The sequence below is a fragment of the Cygnus atratus genome, chromosome 18 (assembly GCF_013377495.2).
Source record: "Cygnus atratus isolate AKBS03 ecotype Queensland, Australia chromosome 18, CAtr_DNAZoo_HiC_assembly, whole genome shotgun sequence".
Lineage (NCBI taxonomy): Eukaryota > Metazoa > Chordata > Aves > Anseriformes > Anatidae > Cygnus > Cygnus atratus.
In genome coordinates, this window is record NC_066379.1 from 3,403,823 (window position 1) to 3,416,166 (window position 12,344).

General features: G+C 53.5%; 2 long non-coding RNA genes across 2 annotated transcripts in view; both read right to left on the reverse strand.

The window, feature by feature from the left end:
- Positions 1-812: 812 nt before the first annotated feature.
- LOC126913520 (uncharacterized) lies at positions 813-5,907 on the reverse strand. The gene is made up of 3 exons (XR_007708969.1): positions 5,848-5,907; positions 5,153-5,243; positions 813-1,558 (listed from the first exon to the last, which is right to left on the reverse strand). It is a non-coding gene; the product is annotated as an uncharacterized LOC126913520 (long non-coding RNA).
- A 769-nt stretch (positions 5,908-6,676) lies between these two features.
- The window catches only part of LOC118255552 (uncharacterized), a 67,028-nt gene continuing 61,360 nt past the window's right edge, over positions 6,677-12,344 (reverse strand). The window contains exon 2 of the long non-coding RNA XR_004780994.2: positions 6,677-7,025. This is a non-coding gene — a long non-coding RNA (uncharacterized LOC118255552). The remainder of the gene's footprint in view (positions 7,026-12,344) is intronic.

Sequence of the window (12,344 nt, forward strand, 5' to 3'; positions counted from 1 at the left end):
GCGACTCACCAAGGGGAAGGGAGCGTGGGCGAGGAAGAGGAGCGAGAGGAGGGAGACGAAGGCGAGGAGGGAGAGGAGGGGGAGATGAAGGCTGGGAGGAAGAAGAGACCAGGGAGAGGAGGGAGAGGCAGCAGCCGCCTTCCAGGCCCCTTCCCTGCAGGCAGTGGGGCGAGCAGCGGGCTGAGAGCACCCTCCTGTGGTTGCCAGCTCCACTGCTGCTCCTTCCTCTGCTCGCCTTCCCTCCCAGCATAGGGCCCATGCGCTCTCCCGTCCTCATGTTTCCAAAATTTGGCAGCCCCCAGTGCTCTCTGCTCACACCCAGCGCTCCTGCTCCCCAGTTACCCTGGGAGAAGGCAGGAGCTTTGGGGGCGTTCCTGGGGTCGCTGTGTGCACTTTCTACTGCCTGGAGCAAAGCACGACCGCAGCTCTTTGCTCTCGGGGCAGACCGGGACATGGCAGCACCAAGAGGGCGTCTCACTGCCTCAGGGCCACCCTGACCCCGAAGCCGGCTGAGAACTGAGCTGGGGGCTGAGACCATTTATCCAGGAGCAGCAGGGAAAATGGCAACAAAACCTTGGCCTGCCCACGTACACCAGGCATGGTGAATCCAGTATCTCAGGGCAGTGGCATGACACCATCACTGGGGAAGAAAAATAATAAAATAAAAAATAAAATAAAAATAAAATAAAAATAAAATAAAAATAAAATAAAAATAAAATAAAAATAAAATAAAAATAAAATAAAAATAAAAATAAAATAAAAATAAAATAAAAATAAAAATAAAATAGCTTTAACTCATACAAAACAGAATATTAAGGGATCCACTGCTGGGAACAATCTGTACTGACCCCTGGACAAGCAACTCCACAAACTCCTAAGCCATGTCCATCTCCAAAATATGCGATGCTAAGAGGCACACCTGATTACAAGAGTCTTTATTGAAATGTCTCCCTTATTTGCCAGCTACCTGCCATAACAGCACCGGCATCACACCAGAACCTAAGCCCTGGCCAGTTCTGACTCAGATGCTTTCAAGGGAGCAGCCTCCACGGGGAAGGCAAGGAGGTGGGACCTTCCCCACCCTCACAGTCCTGATAGAATTTTCTTTCCTTGAAACCCAAAAGATGGAGTAGAGGGACTTAGCAAATTCACAGTCTGGTGTATCAAGGTCTTGCCATCAGAGGTGACCCTGTAAAAGGATGAGGTCCTGCTGGTGTAGTTCAGGTAGAACTGTCCTACGTTTTAAGAGGTATCTCTCAGTCTTTGTGCCATGCCGAAAACCCTTTCCTGTTCCACAGGTTGCTCCAGAAGTCATTCCCCAAGAAGCAGCGGTTGCTTTCTGAACCCATGCAGTCAACGTTTCTGTACATCATGCCAATGTAGGCACCAGCCCTGGACATCTCAGCCTGAAAACAGTAGCAGCCAACAGAGAAACCCATGTCAGACAGCACGTGGAGCTGGTGTCCAGATCTTCCAGGATGATCAGGGTCTGGCTGTTCCCAGGGAACACTGCTGGTCACTTCATGGTTGTGTGGATCAAGCACTAAGGAATACATGTCTACAGAAGAATAGAAAACAGAGGGTTTGAAACATATGAAAGCCTTCTTTACCACAAAGGTGATCAAACATTGGAAGTGGTTTCACATTGGAGAGGTTTTGGAGAAATCAAACCCAAGTGGACATGGCCCCAAGCGGAACCTCCACATAGCAGGGGCTTGGGCCCGAGACCTCCAGAGGTCCCTGCCCACCACAGCCATCTGGTGAAATGGTTAACAGGACCCATCCAGGAGCATCCTCCTTCCTGCTTACCTGACACAAGAGCTTGGTATTTAAAGTCTGTGCATAACCACAGGAGCATTTTGTGTGACTGATGGAAGCTACAGTCATGCTATCTTTCAGCCACACACAATAAAACTAATTAACATGTAAAAAAATCAAAGGCAAACCACGCAAGGCACTCAAGAAAATTAATCTGAATTGATTTTTCAAGTGGATTAAGATAAGCCACGTTAAACTTCTCTGTACCATTTTTAGCAGAATTAAAATGACCATGACTGAGGCTTGTTCTCCTTAAATGAAAGAAAATAAACTGAATTCCTTGTAAGAGTCTCCTATCAAGGAGTCTAATCCATAAACCCTTATTTAATTTGGATTTTCTTTGCTAAGTGTCCTTATGGGTCTCAACCACAGGCTCACTCTGGTGTCAGTGGAAGAAGACAGATCCCCCACCACCCCCAGCAGGTGAGACGGATTTCGCTCCACCTCCAGAAATCTCTCACCCACCTCCACCTCACCCTTCGGGGCAGAGCAGCAGGAAGCCCACTGAACCCAGGGCCGACACCTGGGGAGATCGCTCCCTGCCTTCGGCCCAGGGGCAGAGATGTGGCAGGTGGGAGGCCCAGCTGCAGATGCCAGAACTTCGATCCCACAGCTCTCTGGAGCGATGAAAGGTGTGAGAAACAAATGTCACCCAGCACTGACCATGGGCTGTGAGCACTTGGGGTCTCACCTTATGGGGACGGGCAATAGTCCCCAGCAGGACTGGAGGATGGGGAACTGCCAGGCAGTGCTGCAGAGGTTTCATCCCAGCACGAGCAGGTGTGGGGCCCAGCTCCCGTCTCACATTGGGCAACCCCGCATCAACATCTCTGCTCTTTGGGACATGAGGTGGGGCTGGGGTGCCCTGCACAGCACTCGTGCTGCCCCCACGCCAGCCACCACAGCAGCAGGGGGGACCCTAAATGTTCATGCAGAGCCGGACAAGAAGCGAGGGCTGTATGCCAGGTGTGATCTGACACACTCGCGTGCCACCTAGAGGCATTCGAGCTGTTTTGCAGGGCTGCCTCTGAGCATTTTTCTGAGAAATTATTCCTGAAAACAGGAGAGAGATCAGCTCAGCATCCCATACACACTGCAGGACCGAAACTCGAGCCCAGATCACTGATGGCATTTGGGGTGCAAAGGGTTTTGAGGCTGACCCCAGCCCACATGAGCCCTTCCCTTCCTCACAGCTGGCTGATGGGAGCAGGCAGTTTTCACGTTGCTGAGGAAACTGGGCTGATACATGAGAACCGGTGGGATTTATGAGGCTCAGTCACATTACCTCGCATAGGTTCAGTTTAGTCAGCCAGTTTACATCTGTCTGCTCAGGAGATTCCTACCGTGGGCTTAAAAGGAACTGGGACAGGGACACCGATAAAGCTCAGGCTTCCCACATGCTAAATCATTACCTGCTGACGGCTGCTCTTCATCATTTTGAGGAAAGACCAGGACAAAGCTCGAGGGGGGAATGCTGGGGGAGGCAGAAAGGCCCTCCCTGCCCCCTGCCCCATGGTGGCACCGCAGCGGGATCCAGCTCACCTCCTGCCCCCCCTCTCCCTTTGATCACCCCAGCACCCGCAGACACCTCACCACCACCCGTCACTAAAGCCGGGCAAAGAGCAGCATCATCAGCTCAGGAAACACCTTGCTCTCACCAACACTTTCCCACTCCCTATCAAGACGAGCCCCCAATGTTTCCACCGACAGATAAGGCAGAGCCAGCTCCTGGCCAGCGGGGTGCTGGGCTCAGGCAGAATCGGGCCCCGCAGCGCTCACGGCGAGTTCATGCCCTCGTTATGTGGCGGCTCGAGGAACCAGCTCTGACAAGAGAGGCTTTCTGAGATTTGAAACATGTTCTTAAGGAAAGTTTTATCAGGACCAGGGCAATCTTCTGACAAGTTCCAGTCTCTGCAAATCCGAAAAAATTCAGGAAGTCCCTGGCGTGCTGTGTTTGCTGTCAGAGCAGGCAGCTTAACGCTGCAGGTCTGAACCGAGAAGCGTGTCACAGAGAGGGTGGCTGTGGGGGGCTCCAGCTTAAGGTCTGGGGGCACTTGTGTCTTCCACTGAGCTGTCTATAAGCATCCACATGCCCAAAGATACAGCTTTGCAAAAAACAAATACAAGCAGATGTAAGGCTGTCTCACTTTCCTCTGCAAAATCCTCCCCCCTCCCTTTTTTTTTTTTCTCTCCATTTTACAGTGTTTGGAGAAGCTGCATTAAGGGATCTCTTGACTCCGTGGTGACCCCAGGCAGGTTGTCCTCCAGTCCAATGCAAACGCAGGGGTGTGCATCCACCCTGGAGCTCTTCCTGAATCAGCAGTATTCCTAGCCACAACAAAACTCCTGTTAGCATCCATCTATGTTTATCAACTTAGCGCAGCTACATGCGTAATCCCATAGAGCTCAAAAGCAGAAAGAAAAAAAAAAATCCCTTCACAATGCACTGGAAATCCCAGCTTCTACTTTATGATGATTCTGGGAAGCCAACAGGCTCCAGACCACAAGTGGAAGACTCACATGGTTTAGGCGCTGCTCCCCCAGCTCCCCATCCTTCCAGCCACCATGGTGGAAGACCCCCCAGACCACCCTGCTTTTGAGAAGAGGCACCTGTTGGTAAGAGCAGCCATTTTCTCCAGCTCAGGTTTATTCTCCTCAATGCGGGCCCACTCGTGCTCCAGGATTACATTTATCCCACTGAGGTTGTTCACAGACACATTATTCTCCTGCGGTGGGACTGCTGCCTCCCACCACCTCCAGCAGCAGCCTGAAGTGTGTCACAGAGCCACCTGAGAGCCAAATCCATGCAGGGTAAGAGCTCAGCCCAGCACACCCTGGCTCTTTAATTAGCACCAGAGCACCTCACCCTGGCTTCATCCTTCCAACATCAACCCAGCTTGTGGGTTTTAGACCAGCTCTTTCCTGGCTGCCTTGGCTTTGATGAACACAGACCGAACCACAAGAAATCATCCAGGCAATCCCTGCCACAAGTTTCTCCTGAAAACCCATCCTAATGTGAATTCCCCCTATCCATGGACCAAGTCCTGTTCTTCGCCAGGAGCTCTGCCTGTTGACCCCCAGGAGCCAGCTGGCAGAAATGGGGCAGAAATAGGACTATCATCATTTTGCAGGAAGACCAACGGCAGCCTGGGAGCAAACCCAGCCCTGTGCTGCTTTACCGTGATAGACCGGGTGTTATTCTACAGTTTGAGAATTGCTTTCTGTGGACATTTTGGCTTCCAGTCGTCCACCAAATGGCTCTGAAGAAGTTCACCCTGCGAATGGACCAGTACCATCCCTGAGCCAGCCTCTGGGTTCAGAAGAGAAAACTCACCAAGTCCTGCAGTAGGTGCCAGGTGCCCACAGCTGGACCGGAATCCTCTCCTGTAGGATGAGTCAGGTCGCATCTAGCTAGGACACTGCACCTTTTGAAAACATCACCTGTATCACCTCTCAGAGCCTGAACAAGCCCTCTGCCAGCAGCAGAAGGTAAAACTTCTATTACTAAGTGAACACAGGTGATGTGCTTGTAGGAATGCAATCAGTGCTTTAAAACACTGCTGGAAGAGCTGTGTAAAGCAGCCTGGAAAGACCCAAACCCACCTTTCAGACTGCAAACTGGAAAGGGACAGAGGAAGAGCTGCTGAGCAGTCAGAATACGGCCCCAGGGATGGATGCCACATTCCAGCCCTGCCAAGATGCTCTGTAACATCTCTTACCGGGTGCCCAAAACAGGGCGAGAGAGCTCCCTGCGTGGGCAAGGTCCCTCTGGAGCCCCGGCCCCGTACCCCTTGGTCCCCACATGCCTGCAGAGCTCTCGGGGCTGGCAGCGCAGCGCTGGGCACCCTCTGCACAGCACCAGCAGCAGCCCTGGCACCTGCACAGCACCCGAGGTTTTGTTGTTAAACCATCCGCTGGCAACAGGCACCTGCTGTGGGATCGAGCCCTGCTCCTCCCAGGGGCAGAAAGCAAAGACATGCAGAGCAAGGACAGGTTGTCATTTTTCAAACCTCACTCTTTTCCACTTACCTATCGAACCTGCTTCCAGAGTCAAATCTGAAAACATTTAATCTTCACTTACTTGGGCTCTGTGTGAGCAGGTTTCTGCTTTTAGCGTAGTGGAACAGTGGCTCAGCAGCTCCCGAAGGCAGCATGGAGATGCTCCACGCAGGATGTCACCACCGCCACAGCAAATCTCATCCTCTTTGCTCTCCTGAGCATGGGGCAAATCCAAGCTTCCCAGCTGCTTCCCCTTCCCACTGACCAGGTCCTTCAGCCAGCTTTGTCCCCAGGGCAGGCGCTGCCCTTGCAGCCATGTGCCATGGGGATGGAGCCTTAGGTCTCCTGGGGAGGCATTTTCTAACCTCACCCCAAAGCTGTTGCTGCCTTGCCTGCTGTAATCCTGAAGGAAAACAGAGTCACACCTGAGCTCCTCTAGCCACACCAAAGTTTAACTCTTTCTGTCCTCGCTGTGTCAAGGCAGCCTCTGCAAGGAAGCCACCTCCTGAGCCACCACAGCCTTCCCGCTCCCACCCCTGCCACTGGGCTTCCTCCTGCGGCAGCTGGAGCATTTTTCTCTTATTTTAACCTGAAAACAAACAAACAAACAAACAACAACAACTCCCCTTTCCTGTCTCTGTCTCTCTCTCTTTTGTTATTATTATTGCAAAGGTGATGGTCAGCAAAAGAACATTTTGGCAAAAGGTTGGTTCTCAAGCAAAGTGCATCCCAGCTGTGCAGAAGGGGGTTTGCTGGCCCTCACCACCAGCCACTGGCTCTGACACGCTCCTCATCCAGGCAGCCCTGGGCTGGGGAAGGCTGCAGTGAGGTCTGAGGAAGAAGAAGTCTTGCCCAATAATCACACTTAATGCTTTTGTTTTATTTTGGAAACTTTGGTGGTTGTAGCTGAAAGCAAGAGGCAGGCGATTTCAGCTGCCGAAGGAAACCACACCCCACTCAGAGGGTGTTTTTCTGCATAAATGACTAGGGAAAGAAAAAATCTCCCTGCTTTTCTTTTTAAAGCCAAGTGCTTCCATCACCCAGGGCAGTGATCCCATGCAGCGACGTGTTTTGTTTGCTATCCCATGCTCAATGCATCACCCCGTCCTGAGCAGGGACTTGCTGCCCAGCTCCGTTTCTCCAGCAATCATTTCTTCTCTCCAAAAGCCAAAGCTGAGCAAAACTGGTTCTTCTGCAAGCTCGCACAGCTGGGGAAGAAAGAAAATAAGCTGATAAGCATCTCTGATGGCTTCAGGATAAAGCTATATCTGATCTTTTCCCTGAGACAAAATATTTCTGTTTTTTTCTCTCCTCAGCAATTGTACATTAAAATAAAAGTTAATGAGTCCAGGATTAAATGCCCTCAAGGAAGGGGAAATAAACCTTGACTCCTGGCAAGATTTGAGAGGGCTTTTACAAAATAAAGTCATGTGAACAGAGGTGTAAACGGTTCAGCACAAAATTTCCCACAACACTATTTTACCTTAAAGCACGTTTTACACACAAGGACACAGGAGCACTCAGCTCACTCTGCTGAGGCTGCTGGACATCCCACGGCCTCGAGGGAGTTTTAGAGGGATTCCTTCAGGGGATGTTTTAGGGGGATTTGCTGAAACCGGGCTGGAATGAGAGCACCTGTGGTCTGTGGGTGCCATCCTGTGTGCCAGTGACCACAGGGACAGGACCAGTCAGGACATGGGGAGGTCTCTGCTGGGGTCCCCTCTGCCCTTGGTGATGTTTTGGGGCATGGGGAGAGGCAGCTTCCCCACCTCGTCTGCCGCAAGGGGCTGAGTCCATGCTGGGTGAGTTGCTGAAGGAGCAGTACCAGCCCCAAGTGCCAAAACTGGGCTGCTGTCATGTCAGAGAAAATGAAAAAACAAACAAACAAACAAACAAACCACCTACCAGGGAGGGGGATGAACAGAAAGCAATGCTGAGGTCCACTGCCAGTCAGTGTCATCTGTCACCCCCAAATGGGTCACCTCTGCTGTGCCCCCAAGGAGCCTCTTCCAGCTCCTGGTTCAGAGCAGCATCAGGAGATGGAGCCACACGTGGGGCATCGCCAGCACCCCCCAGCACCCCAAACACACTCACGCATTGAGCCAGAGGGCAAAGACACTAGGGCAGGGCTTAAGCTGACGTTAATAAGCATTGCTCACCAGCAGGCATTAAAAACAGGTTGCTCTAAAGAGGGAACGTCCTGCTCGGAGGTAACCTCTGGGGACCAGACCAGCAGCTCTAACCAGAAGCAGGATAAAGGGGAGAGCACCCAACAAAGGAGCTGCCGCTGCCCTCCCACCCCACACAGCCACCCCACAGAGCCTGGAGGAGAGGACACGTCCCCAGGGCTTCTTATTCCCTCCAGCACCTCCATGCCCATCAAATCAGGGGGCATCAGGCTTGGAGCAGTATAACACCCCACTGCAAATGCATTCTCCCACCCCAGTTGGGATTAATTTCCAGCAGCTCTGCCTGAAAATATCCATCGGCACCAGGCTGCAGCCTCACCTTACTGGTGGTCAGCATCTCCCAGCATCCAGGTCTCTGCCCAGAGCAGCTTTCTCTTAGTGCTGTGCTTGTTCTGGGACTGCTATTTCCCCTGCTGTTGAAGCTGAAATTCCCCCAAAACACAAGTTCTCCACTGGGATTTGTGTGCCAGGGTCTGGCAATGGGGCTGCCCTCAGCCCCCCAGCTCCAAGAAGGGAGCAAGCAGGGTGAGAGGAGGGGAAAGCAGGAGGTGCCGCCAGTTATCCTGCGGGAAATGGCGAGATGTCCCCAGCTCCAGCACTATTTTTCCCTAATTATAAGCCTGAAGGAATTGCGAATTTCCAAAGGCACTTTCTGCTGCAAACACCAAAACCCACAGACCTCGCTGCCCTGGCAAACCCTGGGTTTTCCAGCACACCCAGGTGGGGTCAGATCCCCCAGATGGGGTGCTCCAGCCCCCACCAAGCTCAGCCCGCACCCCAGGGCTCTGCAGAGGAACAGGAGGAAGGTGCTGGTGCCTGTTTGGCTGCAAACAGGGCAAGAAACATTCCCAATGTCCCATATCCAAACCTCAGTACCCTGCCTTGCAGGTTTTCAGACACTAGATGTCAGCAAAAGAATAAAAATGATGCAGAGGATCCCTATGCCCGAGCATAAACCTGACAGCGATTTCCACCGTGCTGCTAAAACTCACTTTTGTACAAACTGACGCCAATAAACCCATTTTCTGCGGCAATAACCAGAGGGTGGCAGGGAAATGCCTCCTGGAGGAGACTGGGGGCTCTCTGGGTGTCCTGGACGGGGCACTGGCCTGACCCATCTGTGTCAGCAGTGTCTGAAGGCGGACACTCACAGACCAGCTGAACAGCATTAATTTTGCATGTGCACTTCTGGGGAGCTTCTGGGGGGTGTATGCTACTGGCCCAGCTCCTCTGCTCGGGCTGATGAAAGCTTCCAGTGCTGCTCCTGCTGGCACGTTGGGACCCAGGGCTTATGAAACGTGAACCTGGCCTGCAGGTACAGTCTGCCCACGCTCCACCTGCCACAAAACAGCCTCTGGAGCACAACTCTCCTTTCCCTGTACCTGGAGAAAAGGTCCTGTGCTATCACCTTCTATGCCTTTAGCGCTGCAGTAATAAAACCAGAGTGCAGCCCGTTCAGCAGAGGGCATCGATCTGCAAGGCAGGCGAGCCCCCGGCTTTGCTGCCCTGCCCGAGCTGGGCTATTACCCTCCCGGCAGCTTTTACCTAATTTTTGGGCTGAGAGCTGAAAGGGCTGGGCTCTGTGCTGACCTCTTTGTACAAGAGAAGGAGAACGGAAGGTGAGGTGCAACCAGGGGGCCCCAGTGCTTTGGGGACTTCGTGGTTTTCTTTTTAGACCACATTTCCACCCAAAACTGGGATTGCATTTAGGGAAGAGCCAGCCTTTTAGAGACAGAGCACCCCAACATCGACTTTGCTCTCCTCCTTCAACCTTCACTCCAGAAGACATGGGCCACTACTCGGCCCCAAATCCCTCCACCTCCCATCTAATCCCCTGGGGACGGATGGGCTCTGCACCGATACCTCTCCCAGGCAGTTGATCTCCCCTTTCCCAGGGTCTAGGGTTTCAGACCCTCCCCGTCCGAGCCTGAGGTGTCTCCCCACACGCTGACCCGGCAGGACACAGTTCAAAGCCTCCAACAGGAAAAACAGGAACAGCCACCCCGCTCTCCCCGTTGACATAGTTTCGGTCTAGTTCTTGGTGTCAAAGGAGGCATTCACCACCCCGCCGCCCAGGAGGCCCCGCGGGACGACAGCCCCCAGACACGTCCAGGTGGGGCCCGGCTGGACCTCGCCACCCTGCCCTACTCCAGCCTGCAGATCCCGACTTTTCCTTGGGATGTGCAGGGGGAAATATTTCTGCTTCCTCCGTGACTTGCCCCAGGGAGGCACCGGCATCCGTACATAGGGTTTGCAGGCAGGAGCTGGTGGCTAGGCCCACACAGGACAGCGGTGGTTGGGGAGCACAAAGCCTCGGTGCTGGTGGGGCCACGGTGGCACGAGGAGCCCAGGAGCTGGGCACATCCCTGGAGAGCATGGTCCCACCTCCACCAGCTCCTGGTTGTGGTGAGGGACAAGGAGAAACCCAAATTCAGGATCCTCCATGGTGCTCCGGCACACAAGGCCGGTGCTGCAGTTAGGCAGATGTTTGGGAGTTCCTCCTGTGGGAGGTCTGTCACCACCCGGTGACAATAAGGCTAAGGACTGACTGTGGTGTCCCTCCTTGTGGCATCACTGCTGCGTCTGTTAATCTCCTCCAGCCCAGCCCCAGCCTCTGGCCAAGGGGTGTGAGCAGATTTCCAGCAGATAGGGGTGTCAGCCTTTCCTGCTCAGCAGGTTCCTGGCCAAGCTCCTCTGCAGGTCATTAATTAGCTGGGGTGCAGGACGGAGCAGGGCAGCGCCCCGGGAGGGGACCCAGCCCAACCTGTCATTGCTGGGCCATGGGGAGGGGTGACACATTGTCCACCTGCAATAAGGCACACACGGTGCAGGGCTAAGCGTCCCCACGAGCATGGGGTCAGCTCAGCATCCCAGCCCGTGCCATGCCTCCGGTGATGGCTTCCCATTAAAAGTGTCCCAGTGCTGCACCACTCATCCCTTGAAGACCAGGAGCTGTGTCACCTCCACCACCCCAGCAGGGACGCAGGGGACAAGAAGCCCTCCCCAGCACCCTGCGAGGCCCTGGGCTCTCCAAACCAAAGCCCCATCCTCCAGGGCTGTGCTAAGTGCCTTGTTAACACCTGCGCCAACAGATCCCAATCCCGCTTCTGGTCCCTCACCTATCGATTCCCTCCAGCTGCTCTGCATGTGGCTTACACGAAGCCCTGCAGATCTGAGCAGCACGGGCCTGGTTTGCACTAGTGACAGGGAGATGGATCGGAGCTGGTGCCACACAGCCCATCTGCAGAGCAAGGCTGTCAGGGCTGCCTTTGAAGAAGCTCACTGTGACTTTTGGCTTCCCAAAAATGCAACCACAGAGAGGAATGTTTCTCTCCAGGCCTCATCTGGCAGGGTCCTTGCTCTGAGGTCTCAGCTTCCAGCATAAAAGCAAGAGATTCTTCCAGATCTAAGTCCGTAACTGCCAGGGACAGATGTCCCCTCTGGCTCCATCTGCCACCGCCCAGCTCCCCACATGGCACCAACCCCACCTCCCGAACACTCCAGACATTTTCTTGAGTGCAGTTGCCGGCAATGCTCCAGATCCCTCTCTTGGACCCATCAGTTCTTTCCTACATCTCCTTCATATTCCTTACACTGCCGTTGGCGGGGTCTGCCACCAAATTCCTCCCCAGCACAGGATGTATGTTTCCTTAGGGTCACAGACATCCTCCTGCCAGCCTCCCTGGCCAAACACGTTGTCCCTGCAGTCAGGGCAGTGCTACAGAAACGTGCTGCTGTGGGCACACGGAGCACACTCTCCAGACCAGAGCAGAGCTGTGCACAGGCTGGGGGCAGCAGGGACCTGTTGGTCTGCTTTGTCCCACTTTGGGACCCCGCACAGGCAGGTGGCAAAGGGAAAGGTCCCTTTGCCCTCCCTCCCTCCACCACGTGGCAAGGCACCAGCCGCTTCCTGCCTTAACGTGAACCGGAGTTGGTAAATATAATGAAATCATAAAAAGATGGGGAATCTTGCACCAAAGGCATCGGAGGCTCTCGCGTGACTGTACTTTCCCCTCAACTAAACCGGCGTGAGTGGTGGATAGACCGATTCCCATGGGAACTCATCCACTCTCTGTTTATCTTGAACGCAATAAAAATGATATCAAAAATAGATTGTGGAGTAGGAGCAGCAGAAAATACTCGACACCTGATGCTGTTCCTCTCCGTTGTCTGAAATCTAATAGCTGAGTTCTGGGAACAGGCATGTCAGTGCGATTACAGCTCAGACACTCCCAAACCTTGTCTCGAACAAGACTGAAACCCAATTACACTTCTGAAGGGCTGAACAGTTTCTGTTAGGCTGCTGGAGCATCAGGCAGGGCGCTGCCGGCCTGGATC